Genomic DNA, 21,245 nt, shown 5'->3' with positions numbered 1-21,245 from the left:
TCAACAAAAAAGGTAGTCACAGCCTAGGACTTGAGAGTTATGTTCTATTAGATGGGAATTTTTAGGACCTCAAGACCTGGAGACAGCATCTCAAGTAATCCTGAGAGAACTGTTCCCAGGAGGTGGGGAAAGGAGTCAGTCAGGTTATATAGAAGTTTGCAATAGGGCTAGATAGTCGGAACATCAAAAGATTATTGTTAATTAAGGAAAACCAGATATCTGAAGTTAAGGAATTTAGTACTTTTCTATGTATGGATAGACGCAAGACTCTGGGTTCCCTGAAATCATTCCTTTCCTATGCATCTCAGCCTGGGGCTGATGGCTGCCGCTGACGCTTTTTCACCCATCCTACCCCCACCCCTACCCCGACCCCACTCCTCAGCACTTTCCGGACTCAAAAATTCACATTTGGAAGGCTAGAATCACCAATGGCTGTGACATTCTTATTTATTGATATGGCAGGAAATACTCCATTTCACATAAGTCATATTGGGTCCCTTTACAAAATGCTTCTTGAAGGGCCATCTCTGATTCTTTTACAATATAAATTTAGAAGAAATTTGTTTCAGTGCAGGTTATAGTTTAGAGCCACTTGGGTAGCTTTTAAATAACACTCTGTGTCCCATTCCACCTAGCTTCTGATTTAATTGGTCTGAGCAATGGCTCCAATTCGTCGTGGTTTTGAATGACCTGGGGAGCTTTTACAACCATAGGTGGCCAGATGGCACCTCTAGAAATTCTGTTTCAGTTGAATATAATGTGCAGCCAGGGTTGAATTCCATGGGACATAATCTAGTCTAGCTTATGAATTGTTAATATATGTCTTGTAGACATTTACTGTGTATGAAAAGCTGTAGTTCTATCAACTTTACCCAAATCAATGGTTCTTTCTTTTAAGTGAAGTTCCTTTCAGTGCCATGAGTGGAATTAAGTACATTCAGCACAGTGACATTTGCAATTGGTTATAAAATAATAGTGTCAGTACACACTGCTATGTTTAAAATGGAGAACCAACAAGGACCAACTCTACAGCACAGAGAACTTTGCCCAGTGGTATGTGGCAGCCTGGATGAGAGGGGAGTTTGGGGGAGAAGGGGTACATGTTTACATATGACTGAGTCCCTCTGCTGTCCACCTGAAACTATCACAATATTTATCAGCTATACTCCAACACAAAATAAAAAGTTTAAAAAACAATAGGGATATTGGACCCACTGAGTTTTAGCATGACGACAAACCCACGGTGGGCACTCAGAAAATATTTGTTGATGATGGTTCAAGAAAAAAGTGTTTTCCATGGTCTGTTGGTTTATCTACGAGTATTTCATTTCAAACAGATTCTCTCACAGAGTCCGCATGAGGCTGCTAAAATGTTGATTCAATGAGTGAGTGAATTTCATGAACCACCCATCTGGGTAGGTTACTTTGGGTGTAGCTGTTTTGATTTTTCCTTCCTCTGAATATACAGTTTTGTTCATGTAATCAAACAAATCCAATTGTTTTGTCGTTTTGTAGACATATTCTTTGTGTGGCCAAGAATCCCGTTTGCGGTGGCCACACCACAACTAGATTTGGATGTGGAGCAGCCCAGCAAACAAGTGTTAATTTGAATCAATTGTTAAGATTGCCAGCAACAAACCAACAGTGACTACCCTCACTGGATTCAATTAGGAACCCTGCAAGCAAGGCACTAGGTTTATCTCATTAGCATTGCCTTCATCCAGCAAAACCCCTTACTTCCCACGTGATGACATAATAACTGTCTCAAATGTAAGGCATATCTTGTTCATTTTAATTTTCTCTATGCCCTTCTTCTCTGAGTACAAACATAATACATCTTAGTAAATAAACTCAAACAATATTGAAATACATTAGGCAGAATGTAAAAATCCCTAAGAAGCCCCTCTTCAAGCAAAAGTTACTATTAACCATTTGAGAATATTCTTTCTGCTTTTTCAGTGCTTACACTCACATGTGTTTCCTATAAAATTTATGATAGACATCATGCTGTTCTGCAACTTTCGTGTTTGCCTTTATATAGCGTGGACATTTTCCAAAGTTTTTATAGAGAGTGCTACTTCACTTTTCTTAATGGTTGCATAGAATTCCATTGATTAGATATCCCATTTTGTAGCTTATGTAGCTAGTTACTCACCGATGGATATTTAGGTTGCTGATGTTTATATATGTATGTATGTATGTGTGTGTGTATATATATATATGAGAGAGGGAGAGAGAGAGAGAATAGATGCGGGTGTGTGAGTGCTAAGTTGCTTCAGTCGTATCCGACTCTTTGCGACCCCATGGACTCTAGCCTGCCAAGCTCCTCTGTCCATGGGATTCTCCAGGCAAGAATACTGGAGTAGATTGCCATGCCTCCTCCAGGGGATCTTCCCAACCCAGGGATCGAACCTGCATTTGCTGCGGTTCCTGCATTGCAGGCATTTTCTTTACCACTGAGTCACCGGGGAAGCCCCTATAAAATAGAACACACATGTAGAAAAGGGCATCTATCATATATAAGCTTACAACTTCTTGTTTCCCCAAAGTGAACACACCTATACCATATGGGGAAACAACATGACCAGCACCCTGGGCTCCCCTTGAACTCCCTTCCAGTCACTTCTCACCTACAGTATCTCCTGATTTGTCTTTTTACAGCACAGATTTGCCTATTATGCTTTGCATTTAGGGTTTTATACAGTATGTTCTCTTTTGTGTCAGACTTCTTTTGCTCAGAATGATTTCTGTGGAATTCATCCATATTGTTGTAGGTGGTGGAAGTTTGTTTATTCATTCTCATTGCTACACAGCATTCCATTGTGTGGATATATTTACCACAATTTATCCATTCTACTTTGATGAGTGTTTGTGTACTTTACAGACTTTGATTGTTGCAAATAACGCTGCTGTGAACAGTCTTGAATGCATGTTTTGGTGAACATAGGCAAACATTTTTACTGTTATGGAGTTTGTGTTTTGCTATCAGAGCTGATGTTGAGGTGAATATCTTTGTAAATGTATCTTGCACATTCCGTATTTCTACAAAATACATTTTTAGAAATAGAATTGCAGGATCAAATGGTATGCACAATTATATTCTGAGTAGATATACAAAAACTGCTCTCCCAAAATATTTTAGCTACATCCCAAGCAACCCAGTTGTGGCTGCACCCCTTTGCTATCTGCATTGCCTGTGACACAGACACTGCTGTTGCGTCTTTTGGACTATAAGGACAAGGCTAATGAAAAGCCAAATCTTCATGCCCTGGTGGGCTACTGCTTTTCCCACGTGGCCATTGAAGGACAAAATTAAAATAGTGTAGTATTCCAGGATGGCAGGGCAGAGTGTGAAAGTACCAGCTGAAACTATTGAGTAAATTGACGCTATGAGAAGATGCACCAAGTGGACCCTGTGATTCTAAGTGGCCCCATCCCTGGTTGAGATAAACTCATTTCCCAGATAGAGGTTCTAACCTAGAAATGAGAAGGCACACGTCCTACCAACAATTAGCGCACTCAGAATACCCTGTCCTGAGGAGGCATTTGGTTTGGGCAGTGTTTCCTAACCTTGGAGCTCTTGACACTTCGAGCGGAATCTTCCTTTGCTTTGGGGGCTGTCCTGGGTCCTCTAGGATGTCTCGCAGCATCCCTGGCCTCTGCCCATGAGATGCCAGTAGCACTCCACCCCTCAGTTGTGACAACCAACAGTGCCTCTGCCAAAAGTCTGAGGGGTAGAACCACCCCCAGTGGAGAACCACTGGACTACCGCTTACAAGGCCCCTGGCTCTAAGTCAGATTACATGGAGGATTCCACTACTTCCTGTCACTTGACCTTGGGCAGAGCACTCAGATTCTCTGTGCCACAGTTGACTCATCTGTAAAAACAGAGATATTAATAGTAATACTTAACTTAATCGGGTGTTATAAAGATTAAGTGAGATTCCTCACATGAAGCTTGTAGCACAGACTTTGGCACAAAATGAGCATTCTGAGTTGTTAGCTTTATCAGTTGTAATCTTTATTATTATTATTTAAAAACCTAGGTGGTGGAAAAAAGTATTCACTTTCTGGAAAAGGATGTGGATAATGTGTATCTGAAAAACATCAAAGGACAGTGCTCTTGGAACAGGCAGTGGGAAATGTGGAGAAAGCATTATTTAAGTGCTAGGGAGGAAAACAGCAGCATTTGGTTGTACCTCTGTTCCTTCTCAAATTATCCTTCATGGGAACCAGAGTTTGTGGAAAATGAACTCCGGCAGCAAAGTTAGGCATTTTCAGGAATAGAGTCACCGTGGGGGAAGTATTTTACTGTGTTCCTCTTGTTAATATGAAATTGGTAAATTTTCAATAGTTTGTTAAACCCTTTTATTTTAAATAATAAAATTAAGTTCAGTGTTAAAGCAGCCATGTTGTTTTTGCTATTATTGAGGAGAGAATTTTATGTTATGAGCTTTGTTGGGATGAGTCTCGCCTCATAGTCTGGATTCCAGGGAATGTTGTCTTCTTGTCAGTGGGACAGAGTGGTTTTCTGAACAGGGTTCTAGATGAGGACTGTGATGCTGGGCTGAGCCGTTGTGTTGCCAAAGTGCCATCATGGCGAGTCATTTCTTTCCTTTCGGTCTCAGGTTCTCAGCTGAGCAGGTAGGATTAGCTCAGCATTTCCCAGGTCTGTTCAGAGGAATCTGAGGGGTGTGAAGACATGTTCTGAAAAGAAAAAAAGAAAAAGAGGTGAGATTATAGCAAGTGCATTTAAAAGATACCCTGAGTTACCATGCTCCCTCTTTGGGACTTCTCAAGTTTTCCTTAGTTATAGTAATTGTGACTCTTTAAGGTGGGGCTCACATGAACAACTTTCTCAAAGTTAATTGATCATGGAACAGTTTGGGAAATCCTGCATTAAATAGTTTATGTGTCCCTTGTAAGGCATAGACATTTTCTGACTCCCCCTGGATTCCTTTTCTATTGCTGCTGTAACTAATTACCACAAAATCAATGGCTTACAATGATACACACATTATCTTACAGCTCTGTAGGTTAGAACCTGACACAGGTCACTATGGACTAAAATCAAAATATCCACAGGGCTGCAGTACTTCAGGAAGCTCTAGAAGAGAATCCTTTTTTTTTTTTTTTTTTTTTTTGCCTTTTCTAGCTTTTAGGAGCCACCCACATTCCTAGGCTCTTGGAACCCTATCTCCAACTTCACAGCCAACAAGATTGCATCTTTCTGACCAATTTTCCATAGTCATATCTCTCTATCACTGTGAAATTTGCTGGAAAATGTGCTTCTATTTCAAAGGCCCAGGTATTTATATTGGGCCCATTCGGGTAATCCAGGGCCTCGCTACGTCTCAAAGTCATTACTTTAATTACATCAGCAAAGTCCCTTTTGCCATGGCAACATAAGTTGAACCTTGAACAGTGCAAGAGTGGGCATCAGGGGCAGTGACCCCCTGCACAGTTGAACATACACATCTAACTTACAGTGGCCCTCCATAAATGCAATTCCTCTGCATCTATGCTTCCATATCAACCAACTGCAGATCATGTAGTACTGTAGTTTTTACTTTTGGGGAAAAAAATCTGCATGTTAGTGAATTTGCGCAATTCAAACCCATGTTGCTCAAGGATTAACTGTATTTTCAGGTTTCAGGGATTAGGGTGTGAACATCTTTGGGGAGGCTATTATTCTGCCAGCCACATTATCTGTCTAGTGGCTTCTCCATTTGTCAACAATGAAGGCTGTGAGGGACTGTTCTGTAGAGCCAAAAAGAAGCTCTGAGAGTCAGAAAGAAAGCTTGATTATCTTTCTTATTTATTTGCTTCTGGCCCTATTAAATGTTGCAGGATGGAATGACTACCTTGCAAGAGGTACTAAGCTCTTCTGGCTTTTTCTCACCCAAAGAACAATAAAATCAAAGAACACAAGGGTAATTAAAACAAGGCTAATGAGCTATTCTGTGCAGTTATTTTGTTTTTAGCTTCTCTCCTTATATAGACAAGAATATCTCCTTGAAAGGAACTAGACTCTGAACTGTAGTTTATTTTTTTAAACACGTAAAATTGCCAGGCTAGATATCAACACTTAGTCATCGGAATTAAAATGTGAGCATAAAGGGATTAAGACTTTACTTGCTCTTTTTGATATAGCCATTACCTGGCTCAGTTTCCAAAAAAAAAATGAACACTCCAAATGTTTAAATTTTTCAAGCCACTCATGATCATCAGCCTGTGAAAAGAAAATAAATTGAAGAATTTTATTCCTTCTCACTGCTTAGTAAAAGCTCCAAAGCGAATCTATATGAAGTGGAAGTACTGTATAGGTTTGCTTGTACTTGATATTTTATTTCACATGAAAAGAACGAATTGAAAAATGAGTTTTACATTAAAAATATTTTAAAGTGTTGGTGTTCGAACTCATGTTGTTTAAGTATTTGTTGTTGCTTTTGTTTGGCTATTTGTAGTGTTATCATATGATCCAGCAATTTCACTCCTAGGCATGTAACTCAAGAGAATTGAAAACATGTTAAAATGAATACATGTACAGCTTTACTCAAAATGGCCAAAAAGTGAAAGCAACCCAAATATCCATCAATTGATGAATGGTTATACAATATTTGGCATATTCATATAGTGTTATTCAGTCATAAGAAGGAATGAAGTACTAATGTGTGCTACAGTATGGATGAACCTTGGAAACATGCTAAGAGAAAGAAACCAGAAAGAAAAGGTCACGTTTTGTATAATTCCACTTAAGTTAAAAGTCAAAGATTGGCAAATATATGGAGACATAGAGTAGATTGGTGGTGGTCAGGACCAGAGATGAAGGGGGAGTGGAGAGTGACTGCTAATGGGTATAGAGTTTTTTCTGGGGGTGATTAAAATATTACAGAATTAGATAATGGTAATGGTTGCATATATTTGTGAATATACTAAAAAAAAACCCCACTAACTCATATACTGTAAAATGATGATTTCTATGGTATGTAAATTTTATCTTTAAAACATTGTATCAAAACTTTGGGTATCTGGTCTGACATGTAAAAAGCTTGGAAGACACCCCTCCACCTAACAAGTACAAGTCTGAACAAACTGAAAAGTCAACAACTCTGCTTAGATCCATTAGAGAAGGAAAGTCAGAGGACACACTGATGCCTCTAAAAATTGGAGAGATCAACAGGTGAATACCGAGAATCACAACTTATTGAAGCAGCAATCTCTAAGGGAACCAATGCTGGAGTGGGGAAACCTGAATGCATTGATGAATTGCTGGAGACTCAGTGTGAATAACTCTGAGAGTTAAAAACCTCCGGGAGACCCAATCATTGGGAGGTCCCCACACTTTTGTAAGTTTTTACCTCCTGGATCTCTACCAGGTACACAGATGATGTGATCATGTACATAGAAAATCTAAAACGATCAACAAAACTCCTGAAACTAATAGGCAATTATAGCAAGGTTTTAGGACACAAGGTTAATATACAAAATCACTTTCCTATATACCAGCATTCAACAAGTAGAATTTAAACTTATACCATAATACCATTTATATTAGCAGCCCCCAAAATGAAGGACTTAGGTATAAATGTAACCAAATTTGTACACCATCTATATGAGGAAAACTACACAACTTCAATGAATAAAAACAAGGAAGAATTAAATAAATGGAGAGATTCTGCATGTTTATGGATAAGAAGACTTGATGGTGTCAAGATGTCAGTTCTTCTCAACTTGATCTACACATTCAAGGCAATTCCAGTCAAAATCCCAGCAAGTCATTTTGGTGGATACTGGCAAACTGATTCTAACATTTATATGTGGAGACAAGAGACCCAGAACAGCCAACACAATTGAAGGAGAGCAAAGTTGGAGGAGTGACACTATCTGACTTCAAGACTTAGTATGAAATGACAGTCATCAAGACAGTGTGGTATTGGCACAAGGATAGACAAACAGATCAGTGGAACAGAATAAAGAGCCCAGAAGGAGACCCACATAAATACAGTCAATTGATCTCTCCCACAAGCGCAAAGGCCAGACAATGGAGAAAAGTTAGTCTCTTCAACAAATGGTGCTGGAAAAATTGGACATCCACAAGCAAAACAACAACTCTAGACACAGACCTTACACTGTTCACAAAATTAGCTCAAGATCAGCTAAAAAGAAATGATCTATCAAAAAAAAAGAAAAAGAAATGATCTATCAAGCCGTGAAAAGACATGAAGAAACTTAAATGCATAGTAGAAAAAGCCAATCGGAAATGACTATGTACTGCATGATTCCAACTAGATGATATTCTGGAAAAGGCAAAAACCATGGAAACAATGAGAAAATCGGTGATTGCCAGAGGTAGGGGAAGAGAGAGATGGATAGGTAGAGCACAGAGGATTTTTAGGGCAATGAAATGACTGTAGATGATACTATAATTGTGAATACATGTCATTACATATTTGTCCAGACCAGTAGAACATACAACATCACACATGAACCCTAATGTAAACTATGGACTTAGCCTGATGGTGACATATCAGTGCAGGTTTGTCAGTTCTAACAAATGTGCCCCTCTGATGAGGATGCTGGGAATGGGGAAGGCGCTGCTGAGTAGGGGCAGGAGTTGTATGGGAGTCTCTGAACCTTCTACTCAGATTTACTAGGAAACTGAAACTGCTCTAAGAAGTAAAGTCTATTAAAAATGCATCCATTTGTTTTACCTCTTCAAGCCCCAGTAATATTTTACTATAATTTACTTTTTAGACTTCAGTTTCTGTACATTTCATTGCTCAAAGGAAGCATTTGTTCCTTATGTCAAAGCAGAAGTATTTAGACAGGTCTGTGAAACACTTTTTATCATTTTAAACATAGTATATTGAAGAGAAAACATTTCTGGAAGAAAAAAAGTCTGAAACATGGCAACTAAAAAGTCACCTCTGTGCCAGTAAGTGCAGATGGCTTGTTTTTATGTAATACCTGGCATTTTGTGTTGTTCTGCAAATTAAGTTGCCCCTTTTACATGTTCTGACACTTAATAGTAAAAAGCCAGAAAGTAAGATTTTTTCATTTTTATTGGAAGTGATTTTAGCTACTTTAGAACAAGTGTCCTAAATATAAGTATTGCCTGCCAGTCTTGTTGTTTCCTTGCTAATGGACACAAAATTGTTTTCAGTTTAGACTCAGAAGTGTACTTTCCCGAAAGCTTTCTTTCAATCAACAAATATGCAAAAGCACAAAATGTAAGTGCTATTTCTTCGAAATGCCATGTCTATGTGCAATCTAGGCAGAGTGAAAAGGCCCAAATATAAAGAGTCAAATAGATTTCTGATGTTTAAAATGTCAAGAAATTAGCTAAAATGTGGTGGGCGGAATGGTGAGTGTGATAGTTGCAGAGGAGGGAGGCAGCCTATGAAGTTAGAGTTTTCTGGGAAAATATCTGACATTTAAACATTCCCCATCCTCTCTTCCCTCCCTCCACAGTGAGACATCACAAGTTATTCCCTATGTAGCTCCAGGGTTTAGGTCGTTTGGGACCTCAAAAGAGACAAAGGAAAACTATACTATTGAGCAATCTATAGATTCATCTGCTCATACATACATACATGTTGCAATGGGAGTTGTAAAAAGATGTGATTCCTTTGCAACTCTCATTTCCTGTGCTGCATGTCTGGTGATTTCTTTTCAATGAGTCTAGAATAGGATCAACGAACTTTTTCTGTGAAGTTGTAAATATTAGTCATTGGAAGTCACACATCTCTAGTGCAACCACTCAACTCTGCCATTCTATCAGTCATGGCCCTAGACAAGGTGGAAATGAATGGACCTTGACTGGGCTCTAGTTTACAAAAGCAAGCAGGGGCTGGATGTAGCCAGGGCTGTAGTCCATCCACCTGTCCTCTAGATCGACAGTTGCCACCTCAAGGTCAAGTTATGCCTGAATCAATGCTAGGAGAAATTTATTTTTGATATCAGATAATTTAGAAACTTCAGAATTTTATTTTGTAAGAAAACTAAATGAGAGAGGATTTGAGATCAGCCTCAAGTGCCCTCATGCAGTCATTCTGATGTACTTTTTGAGTCATACCGCCCATACTTTGAGAAAAGAGTTTGGTACTCACAGGGAGGTAGCATAGTGGGGTGGTTAAGACCCCAAACTCTGGGGTTAAGGCTCATGAATTTGAATCCCAGCTCAGTCACTTACAATCTATTTTCTGGGACAAGTTAATCACCTAGTGCTTGATTTATTTATCTGTGAAATGAATACATATTAATATACCTTACCTCATAAAATTATTTAATGATTAAAACAAGGAATACATAATTAGGGTTAGGAATAATGATGGCTATAGGTGGCATTAATGGTAAAGAACCCACCTGCCAATGCAGGAGACATAAGAGAGGTGGATTTGATCCCTGGGTCAGGAAGATCCCCTGGAGAAGAAAATGGCAGCCCACTCCAGTATTCTTGCCTAGAGAATCCCATGGGCAGTGGTACCTGGTGGGCTGCAGTCCACAGGATCGCAAAGAATCGGACACAACTGAAGCAACTTAGCACACACACACATATTTACATCCACAAGAAATGTTAGTTATTCCTCACCTATCTAAATTCCCTGGGGATGGCGCATAGCTCCCTGCTTATCTTATCTGTGCTGTGAGTCACTGACAAGCAATCCTTACCATTGATAGTTGTGTTGACTACAAACTCTGATGATGCTAATGGATTGTAATTTTAGGTTTTCTTACATTAAATATTTTTTCTACCCATAGATATTTAACAAGGAAGAAGGCAGGAAAACTCAGGGTAGAAAATCAATCAATAGTGTTTTTAATTGAAAATAATATTGGAACATGTTGTTAGACTACATTGAGAAAGCTCGACAAAGGGATAATGTGCCTGGAGATTGTACAGTATGCTTCTGATGTTGATATCACTGAACCCTGGAATTCTGAGTCTTACAATTTTTATGAATAAATTATTTATCTATGTTTATTAGCACATACTTCCTTGTCCCATTAATATTAACTGGTGGTATGGAAATCAATCAGAGTGAAGACTCATTAGAATAAATAAGTTCAATATTTTTTGAAAATCACAGAATCATGTTATTTTTCCTTGTAACCATTTTCCAAATTGTCTTCATATTGCCACATTAATTAATCACTGCTTGGAACATGCTTTTATGAATGATTTCCTCCCAAAAGTTTGTCCTGTTATTTGCTTTACTCACCACAAAATGGCAGGGTATGGTGCCAAAATCTGGGGGTAGGAGAGTGTGTGTGTAGCACATGTCTCATTCATCCTGCATACTACACGCATTGCTCAATCCTCCCCACAGGACTATTTTTTTAAATTAACGTATAGTGGGCTTCCCTGGTGGCTCAGATGGTAAAGAATCCGCCTGCAATGTGGGAGACCCAGGTTAGATCCCTGGGTTGGGAAGATCCTCTGGAGGAGAGCACCGCAACTCCCTCCAGTATTCTTGCCTGGAGAATCCCATGGACAGAGGAGCCTGGTGGGCTACTCTTAGGTTGCAGAGTCAGACACAACTGAGCAACTAACACTTTCACTTTCACATAGTTGCTGTACAATATTATATAAGTTGCAGGTGTAAATAGAGTGATTCACAATTTTAAAGGTTATACTCCATTTATAGTTGTTACCAAAAAAATTGGCTATATTCCTCTTGTTGTATAAAGTATCCTTGCAGCTTGTGTTATACCTAATAGTTTGTACCTCTTACTCCCCTACCTCTGTCTGGCTCCTTCCCCATCCCCTCTCCCCACTGGTAACCACTAGTTTGTTCTCTAGGTCTCCCACAGGACCCTGTAACTGAGGCTTAGAGTGGTTAGATACAGACATGGCTAGCTGTGGGCTGAACTGGGATTCAAAGGGACCACAGAGCCTGCCCTGCAACCACTGTGCTGTCATCCACATCCCATTTGAAGGAAACAGTGGCAAATGAGCAGATGAGACCTGTTTATCACACCTCAAAGACTGTGGCTGCTTCACTGTGCTACCATTAAAAATATTCCTCATCATGTCCATGGCAGTAATCATAGAAAGTGGCATCTGGATCAAGCCTGTGCAAGGGAAAACAATTTTTAAATTATGGGTGTACAAATGTGGGGACTGAATTCTTACTTGGTAGCATTATTAGGTTTTATTTCTGCCGCCCCTGAGAGAGAAGGGAAAAGGATCAGAATCTACCCTTGGTATCAGGGAAATCTGGCAGGGTCAGTAAATAAAGGACTAGACAGCGTATCTTTCACATGGCAGTGTGGCAGGATGTGAGAAGGGAGAAGTGGGGACAGCAGGAAGAGAGGTGACGGTGCATGGCACACACTAAGTGGAATTTGGAGAAAAGTAATGCCTTATAGAAAAAGTGCAAGAAATTTGCCACCACTGATGATTTCCTTAATCGCAGATCTTTGCAATGATTCTCATCCTGGACCACACATTGGATTCCCCTGGAGAGTTTTGTAAACCTGCCTGTACCTGCAACCCAACCCTGAAGAGTCTCACTGATTTGACTTCTTCCTTCACTGTCCAATATGATAGCCACTCACCACAGTGGCTACTTACATTTATATCAATGAAGATGAAAGAAAATTAAAAGTTCAGTGACTGCTTAGTCACATCTCAAGAGCTCATTAGCATGAGCTAGTGGCTAGCATATCAGACAGTAGAAAAATTTCCATAATCACAGAAAAGTCTAATGAACCTCTCTGGTCTGGAGGGGGTCGAGGGCATGAGTATTTTTGAAAACTACACCAAGTAATTCTTTTCTATTTTTAATTGAGGTATACACCAAGTAATTCTAATGTGCAGCCAGGTTAGAGAAAGACTGGTCCTTGTAGTGAAAGTTACTCAGTTGTGTCCAACTCTTTGCAACCCCATGGACTATACAGTTCATGGAATTCTCCAGGCCAGAATACTGGAGTGGGTAGCCATTTCCTTTTCCAGGGATCTTCCCAACCCAGGGATAGAACCCAGGTCTCCCGCATTGCAGGCAGTCCTTGTAGAGTTTGTTCTAAAATTTGTCACCACCTGCATCTGAACTGATTTTGCTTTTGTAGCAAATATTCCAAGAATATTGTTAAAACTAGACTTTTTTTTTCTGTAGTCTAGTAACAGAGGCATATACTTGAAAATGAGATGCGAACATCTCACTGTGCCCCTGAAAGTGTTTCTCCCAGTGTAATATTGGATCCGACTCTCTGGGGAATCCACATTTATTGGACAAACTGAGGGACTATCATAAAGAAAACATCTCTAAGCACTACTTGCTTTATTGCTCCTGTGGGAAATAAAACCCATGGGCCCAAACCCAAAGAATGGATTTGGAGACACGAGGTGCAGTGGGAAGCAAGGCTTTAATGATGGTCTTGCAAGATAGGGTGGCCCGTGGGCAGGCACACCCAGAGTGGTTACAATGGGTTTTTCATCAGGCACCCTAACCCCTCCCCAGTTCCTCACTGGTTAAGTACTAGGGAGTTAACAATCTTCCCGAATGGCACCTGGATTTATTATTCTCCTTGCACTCTTCTTCCCATTCGTATGTTTTGAATTCACCAATAGAATGAGCCCGAGTGAAAATCCTAGGCATTCCATTCTCCCTTTGTCTGGATTTTCCTGTGCGAGCATCCTAATGGCTATTACACCAATAGGCTGTCACTCTAGGTTAGTTGTCCTTGAAAGTGGACCGCTTTAGGCTTTGATTTCTTACACTGCTCAAAGGCCCTTTCTGTCAGTTGGTGCCATGCGCAGAGCCTCCCTTTACCACTCACACTCTAGACCTCAATGTTTACTTCCTCTTGCTCTCCCTTCCTGTCGTGCACCAGGTTGCGTTATTCATCTTTCCTCAAGCACCCCGTTCACTGTGTCACACCTCTATCCCAAAACTTGGCGTGTGTGTTCTGACCTGTAAAGGATATGACCCGGAAGGTTTTCTAAAATGCCTGTGTGTCCTTCCTTCAGACACCAGTCTCCCACTCTTGCTCCCGGAGGTAATCTCCACCTCAGCTTTCTGTTTGTTTCTTGTAGCTGCCCTGCCTCTGTGTGTGCACATTTCTGTCCCTCTGTTTCATAAAGGCTTTGGGAACTCGGCTGCCCTCCATGCATTTACCAGATTTCTCCCAGTCACGGAGGGGCCATCCAGTCCTTGTCAGGGGCTTTGTGCTGTACTCACTTCACGCACGTGTCTTCCAAGAGACTCGTGAAGAAAATGTCCCTGGCATGCTGTGATATAGCCTGAGGGTTAAACCCATTGCACTTGGAAACAGGCTGCCTGGGTGTGAATTCAAGCAAGTTACTTTCTTGTCTGCAAAAGGAGAACAATCCTAGTACCTGCCTCCTAGAGTAGTATAGCAAATATTCAGTAAGCCCTAACTAAGTGTTGGGCTTCCCTCATAGCTCAGTCGGTAAAGAATCTGCCTGCAATGCAGGAGACCTGGGTTCATTTCCTGAGTTGGGAAGATCCCCTGGAGAAGGAAATGGCAACCCACTCCAGTATTCTTGCCTGGAGAATCCCATGGACAGAGGAGCCTGATAAGCTACAGTCCATGGGGTTGCAAGAGTTGAACAGGCCTTAGCGACTAAACCACCACCACCAGGTGTTAGAGATTCTTTGTTGTGGTTTGATTGTTTCAGATTTGTGGCCTTTAGTAACTTTCCAGATATCTAATACTTGGCCTTGATGGTAGATATTTAGATCCGAAGGATCTGAAAGTTTGTCTGTCTGCAAGTGGGTGACAGTAGGAGCAAGAGGATACTAGAAATTAGACAAAGGTCAAGTGCTGGGAGTGAAGAGGACAGATATGTATTGTTAGGGAAGCAAATGAATGATAGCCATGAGAGAATGCAGAATCGTCCTTCTGTGTTTTTACTTGTTGTTGTTGTTTAGTCGCTCAGTCATATCCCACTCGTTTGCTACCCCATGGACTGTAGCCCACCAGGCTCCTCTGTCCATGGGATTTTCCAGGCAAGAATATTGGAGTAGATTGCCACTTCCTCCTCCAGGGGACCTTCCTGGCCCCGGGATAAAACCCTTGCATTGAAGGTGGATTCTTTACTGCTGAGCCACCGGGGAAGCCCAATATAAAGGTAGAGTCTGATAATGCAACTAAAAGATATCACATCTTCACTGTACTCTGTACAGTATCAGAAGGATTGAAATGTCCTTAACAATTTTTCACATTTTTTATGTACCATCACAAAAAATATTAACACCTCAAGGGCCAGTTCTATGTTACTGGTCAAAAGAAGGTAATTGGACCAGCAAACGTTTATCAGTAATAAATATGATCTAGATGAAATTTCACTATGCCATTTCATCATATCAAGTCATAATTCTAAAAGATAGAAGCATCACCTATTTCTAAATATTTGCTATTATTTAAAACCTGGAGGATGTCATTAAACATATATTTATCCTCTTGTTCATAAAAGACTTTCTACATGTTCTGCAAAATGACTTATAAAGAATAGTTTTTACTTTATCATCTGGTTGATCAGCTACTCTCTTTCCATGTGAAAATGTAGAAACTGAAGGAATGACCTGCCACGTGGATCAGTGGGGAGAAGTACAGGAGAAGTTCCAGGGGTAAGAATCCAGATTCAAACTGTTTAGAATTGTGATCCGTGTGTACAAAAGAAGTTTAAAAAGGTGAGGTTGATTGCCATACCACAAATGTTCCCAAATCTCACCATAAAGTTTGTTACTCACTCATATTGTTGGGTTTTCCTGGTGGCTCAGCTGGTAAAGAATCTGCCTGCAATTCAGGAGACCTGGGTTCAATCCCTGGGTTGGGAAGATCCCCTGGAGAAGGAAAAGGCTACCCACTCCAGTATTCTTGACTGGAGAACAGTCCATGGGGTCACAACGAGTTGGACACAACTGAGTGCCTTTCTCTTTCACTTTCACTTTTGTATAGTATCAATCATAGTCTCTATGATTGATAGGATGGCTGTGTTCCAAACAACGTTTAAAGGTTTCAAGGACCCAAGCTGTTTTTTCCTGTTGCTCCACTATCTTCAACACAAGAAGGTATTGATTTGGCTATTCACTGCCTCAAAACAACCCCCACCTTCCCCGCCCCCCCCCCAGCTTCGATAGCCTAAAACAACCACTGCTTTATTTGCTGATGGTCCTGCAATCTGATCTGGGCTCAGCTGAACACTTCTACTGGCCTTGACAGAGGTCACTCATAAGACTTCACTCAACTGGGAAGTTGTCTGGAAGCTGGATTGAGCTGAGACATTGGGACAGCTAAGCTCTTCTCACACTCCATGTGGCCTCTCCAGGTGGTCTTTCCAGTAGAGTAGCCACAGTTAAGACATGGTGGTTCCAGGGTCCCAAGAATGCAAAAGTGGAAATCTCCAGGACTTCTTAAGTCTTAGGTCCAAAACTATCTCACTGTCATTTCTGCCATGTTTGATTGGTTAAGAGGTGGTCATCGCAGAGGTGGTCAGAACTGAAGAGCAGGGGACACTCGGGCATGAATATTGAGAAGTGTGGCCCATGCCTGGGGTGACCTCATGTAGCTTTGAGAGATGTTGTCTCCAGGTTTTTATGGGCCAAGGCTAGAAATGAAGCCTATCACTTCCTCCTGCAGTCCATTGCTTAGAGTTTAGTCATATGACCTCTACTCTGTGCAGAGGAGACTGGGATGGGTCATCTAGCTGAGAGCCCATGAAGAAGTCTTTGTGCAGCCTGTGAGTCTTTTCCTCTGTTTCTATTGCTCCATGACCACACCTGTAAAATGCAATTGTGGAAGTGAATACATAGCACATGTGTAGTGCATATCACCTAATACATGCTCAGTATTTTCAATTATTGTTATTATTTTCTGTTTTGCAATGAATATTTGATTTTATTCTGTTTAAATCAGCACACATGGCAATGGATGCCATGCTGAGGAATCTGAACTTTATCCATGAGCTAAAGAGGAGAGACATCAAAGGGTTTTAAGCAAAACGTTGGTATCATCAGAAGTGTGTTCATTCCAAAAGGTTGAGAGTGGTTCTATAATATTTTTGCCCTGAAAGTGCAAAATGTCCCCAGTGATATAAACAGTAATAATCCAGAGTAAGAGTCAGGAGTAAATGCTTAATGGCTTAGATTTTGAGGCTGTAAATTGTTGCTTGGTATCCTTGGCTAATCAAGAGTTAAGTGGGTAAAAGATCACCATGCTCCTGGCATTTTTTTCTGGGTGGCAAAACTCTTCCACAGATTGGACCTTATGATTACTTCCTGATACTTATTTCAAAGGCTGTTTGGGTGACTTTTTGGCCTCTTCTTGGTTCTACTTAAAGAATATTTGAATCTTAAAGAAGATTCCTTTGTTTTTCTGGCTTGAATGCATTTTTCCAAAGAATGCCAGAGATACACAACTTCTCTATTATTTCTGCATATCCTCTCAAAGCTTGACTTGGTTCCACTCTTAAAACTTTATCCATGAGCTAAAGAGAATACATCAAAGGGTTTTAAGCAAAACGGTGGTATCATCAGAAATTTGTTCACTCCAAAAGTTTGAGAGTGCTTCTATAATATTTTTGCCCTGAAAGTGCAAAACTAGGAATTTCACAAGACATTGTCTCTTGAGATTATTTGAGATTAGCCACTTGAAGAAATGCTCACTTTCTCATGAAACATTTATGGACCTGACTGTGTATGTCTCCATCAAATGAACAGGCCACTCCAGGCTTAGGTAACTGTACTCATTAAATCCCTGTGTCTATTTCTTACTGAACACCATGACATGGCTCCGACTACGGCTATTTGTGAACCATGGCTTTGTCTTCCAGCCAATTTCATAATTGGGATCACAGCTGCATTACTTATGAGCTGTGAATTTGGGAGTAAGTTACTTAACCTCTTGAGCTTCTGTTTTTCATCTATTATATGGGGATAAAAATATAAACTACTTTTTAAAATTCTTTCATCGGTTAAATGAGTCAATGCCCATAAAATGTTTAGAACAATATCTGACAATTAATAAGGACTCACTGAGGATTACAGGCTGCTTCCATCTATTCATAAACTGAAAGACCACTTGCCCAACAATGACAAATGAATCTCATACTTATCATTTCCATGCAAAGTATTATATTAAATAACTTGATTGGTGAGTCTAAATTCCATAAATGAGTATTCAGATTACTTGAACCTTATTCACTATCTGCTGAAATGATGACTTTTCAATATCTGAGTTTTGAGGGTAGTGGGGGTGAGGGTATATGCTACAACAGGTAAATTTTCACTCTGCATTTCTCTGTAAGTGTAATTGTTCTAGTAAAGAAAAACATCTGATGTATTTTATTGTTTTTAAATTCTTTCCTCTCACTAAATAAATATCAGGAGCAACAGAAGCTGTGTGTGGCTTATATCAAGTGATGATTAACCTCACAGAATCCTAGTAAAAAATGTACCGAGTCCCTAAATTTTGAGTCAGTAAGCTCTTCCATGAAATCATTTCTCAGTTTGTCAGTTATAATCACAGTGATTCTTTTGTTGGAACTCACTTGCGACCACAGGAGAACTATAACTTCATATTGACTGGAAAACAAAGATGTCTTTTTGAGTTATTTTTGGTTCAGTGCCATGTGGAATACATGGAGATCAAGGTAATTAGTGATCAGGATATGTTTTTAATCTTTCCTTTTCTCTCTGCTCTTCAAGGCTGTCTCCCCGCTGCCCCCACCCCCAACCTGCACCCTCTTAAACAGGGCCGCAGTGGTTACACCCACTCTGACCTCCACACCCCCGTGCAGGAAATGAACAACTTCTCAAGGACTATTGTTTTACAAAGAGCGTAAAATTCAGAGCATGTGTTGTGCTTCAGTATAAGGGAGAATGAAACCTTTTTGCTTTTTTAATTTTTTTTTTTTACTAGTGTTAGAAAAATGAAGAAGTCAGTGTTTTTAAAATGGAATGTAAGAATTGAGACTTTATCCTAAACAAAGAAAACACCCTATGTGCTTTATCACGCTCTCAGAAGTTTCACCCGAGGCTTCTGTCATTCTTTGGTTGATTCCTAATAAGGACAGTTTGCACAGTTACAGTCCAATTACCATTTGTAGATCCCTGTGGAAAAGGGGATTTTTTTTTAGAGGAATCCTTTTCTAACTCCAGAATATCTCTTCAAAATAGTCTTATTAAAATAAAAATCAGGAAATCCAGTTTCAATTTCTCTGCATTCTTTTTGTTCCTCCCCCTTAGCACTGCTTTCACACACACACACACACACACACACTCAGTCACTGGCACACTCACTCACTCACTCACTCAGCGACACAGCCTGCCTCCATTCTGAAGGGACAGGAACTTCTCAATGGTTCGATGAAAAGATAGCACTTTTTTTTTTTTTTGGTCCCAAGACTTATGGTAGCGGAGGTCTCTGGCAACAAAAGGTATCGTGGGAGTCACAGCTATGCCAGCTGGGCCATCTCTCAGACACTCGCTGCAATCTGCCATTTCAGGATGTATTTTTCATCAAAAAAATAATTTTTTTTAAACAGACTCAAGTTCCTACTCCAAGCTTAGCTCAGTGAAATTAGAGAGGACAGCAAAGACACAGCTGAATGTAATTCATGGGTAAGCAATATAAATATCTATACTTCCTCTTTTCCAGATTATTGTGATATAATGTTGTGATTCTTCCACATTTGTCTTGTGATTTGGGCAGAAAAGTGGATTGATCAGTGTCTGAGATGTGTGACAGCTAAGTCTGCCTGTGCCAATGGAGATTTATGGGAACATTATTTTTAGATTGATTGATGATATTGGAGCAGCTTGAAATGGGCAAATCGGACCAGAAAGGAGCATGCCGTGATGAAGTGAATCTGGGCTGATTTCTACAAAGATTCAGCACAGGCTGTTTTCAGGTCTGAAAGGGTAAAAGTAGCTTATTTCCCCCTCTAGACTTCTTAAACTCAGGGCAATATTTTAGTTGCCGTGGCTATGATAAGTATGGGCTTTGCAGAACAGCTCAGACATTAGATAAGCCTAATCATAAATCAAATGTGCTCTGCTTTATAAAAGAGTAAAACCTTAAGCTTTAGCATTTTTACATAATCTCTGGTTTATACTGTTACAAGAGTATGTCTCAGAATGAAAAGATTCGGTGGTGGAAAAGGTAGACTGTGACTCTTACAATGCAGATCCCACTGCTACTGCAGGGGTCACCTAACTTCTTTGGATTTTTCTTCGCTCCTTTGTAAAGGTAGGGATCAGATTGATTCATCAGGAGAAGTGGTGAAATACATGTGGTTGTGAGTGTCTAGATTCTGGAATCTACATCCCGGCTTCAAATTCCAATTCTGCCATTTACTAGGTGCGTGATCTTGACTCATCTGAAATATGGGGATAATAATGGTAACAAAGTTCTTAGAGTTGTTGTAAGAATTACATGAGTTAATATAAATAAAGGAGTTAGAACAGTAGCTAGCAGAGAGTGGACAATGTTAGCTATATCTCCAAGGTCCAATCCATCTCTGGAGGTCTGTCATTCTAATTTCAGTGAACTAAATTTAATTATAGAAAGACAAGCAAAACCATCAGCTGCTGGAGCTGTCATTGAGAAGTTTCTAATTCCTGCAAGGATTTCCATTTTTCCACACTCTTGGGATCTGTGCAGGCTCTTTTATCTCTTCCCCATCCAAGATTCAAGTGAAGCTTAAAACTCAGAATTAAATTGGTGGCTGGTAGACAAGTCCACAATTCAACTCAGGATACACAGAGATGAAACTGGCCTTTTGTTTTGACGTTTTCGCCTTTGGGAACTTCAAATATGTGGTTGTGTCTCTTCCTTGTCAAAGGTTTTTTCCACTGGAAACAAGATGTACGTGATGAGTGACATTTGAGAGTTTTTTTTTTTGTTTGTTTGTTTATTGTTTTTTGAGTGGTGGTAGCACAGCACTGGGTTTCACAATGTTCATTTCAATTTTGGTTTATCGGTAATCCAGACAAATAGGCCATTTGCAGAGAACCACTTTTATTTCACTTTAGCTTTTACATACTTTACAATATCCCCAAGTCTTACTGTGTCATATGATCTCTTTATAGGTTCTTTGGGATGTTGCTCAGAGAAACAAAATCTTAGGAGAGGAGAATGATGATCCCAAAGAGAAACCCTAATCATAGGCGTGCCTTTACTTTTAGTCTAGTCCAGGAGCCAGCAAACTTTCTCTATAAAAAGTCATATAGTAAATATTTCCACCTTGACCGGCCAGACAGTCTCTGTTAGAA

At 40.0% G+C, this 21,245-nt stretch overlaps 1 protein-coding gene across 7 annotated transcripts in view; it reads left to right on the top strand.

Annotated features, from left to right (window-relative positions):
• The window catches only part of ARHGAP6 (Rho GTPase activating protein 6), a 514,399-nt gene that overhangs the window by 390,725 nt on the left and 102,429 nt on the right, over positions 1-21,245 (top strand). Inside the window, exon 1 of one of the 7 annotated variants that reach the window (XM_065915774.1) lies at positions 19,321-19,592. The exons of the other annotated variants lie outside the window; for them this stretch is intronic. The gene's annotated coding sequence lies outside the window, so the exon portion shown is untranslated. Of the gene's footprint in view, positions 1-19,320; positions 19,593-21,245 lie in introns of those variants that run through there. 7 annotated transcript variants of the gene reach the window in all.

This window comes from Muntiacus reevesi, chromosome X (assembly GCF_963930625.1).
Source record: "Muntiacus reevesi chromosome X, mMunRee1.1, whole genome shotgun sequence".
In the NCBI taxonomy this organism is placed as follows: domain Eukaryota; kingdom Metazoa; phylum Chordata; class Mammalia; order Artiodactyla; family Cervidae; genus Muntiacus; species Muntiacus reevesi.
Note: the sequence above shows the minus strand (reverse complement) of the source record. Positions and strands in the feature narration are given on the sequence as shown.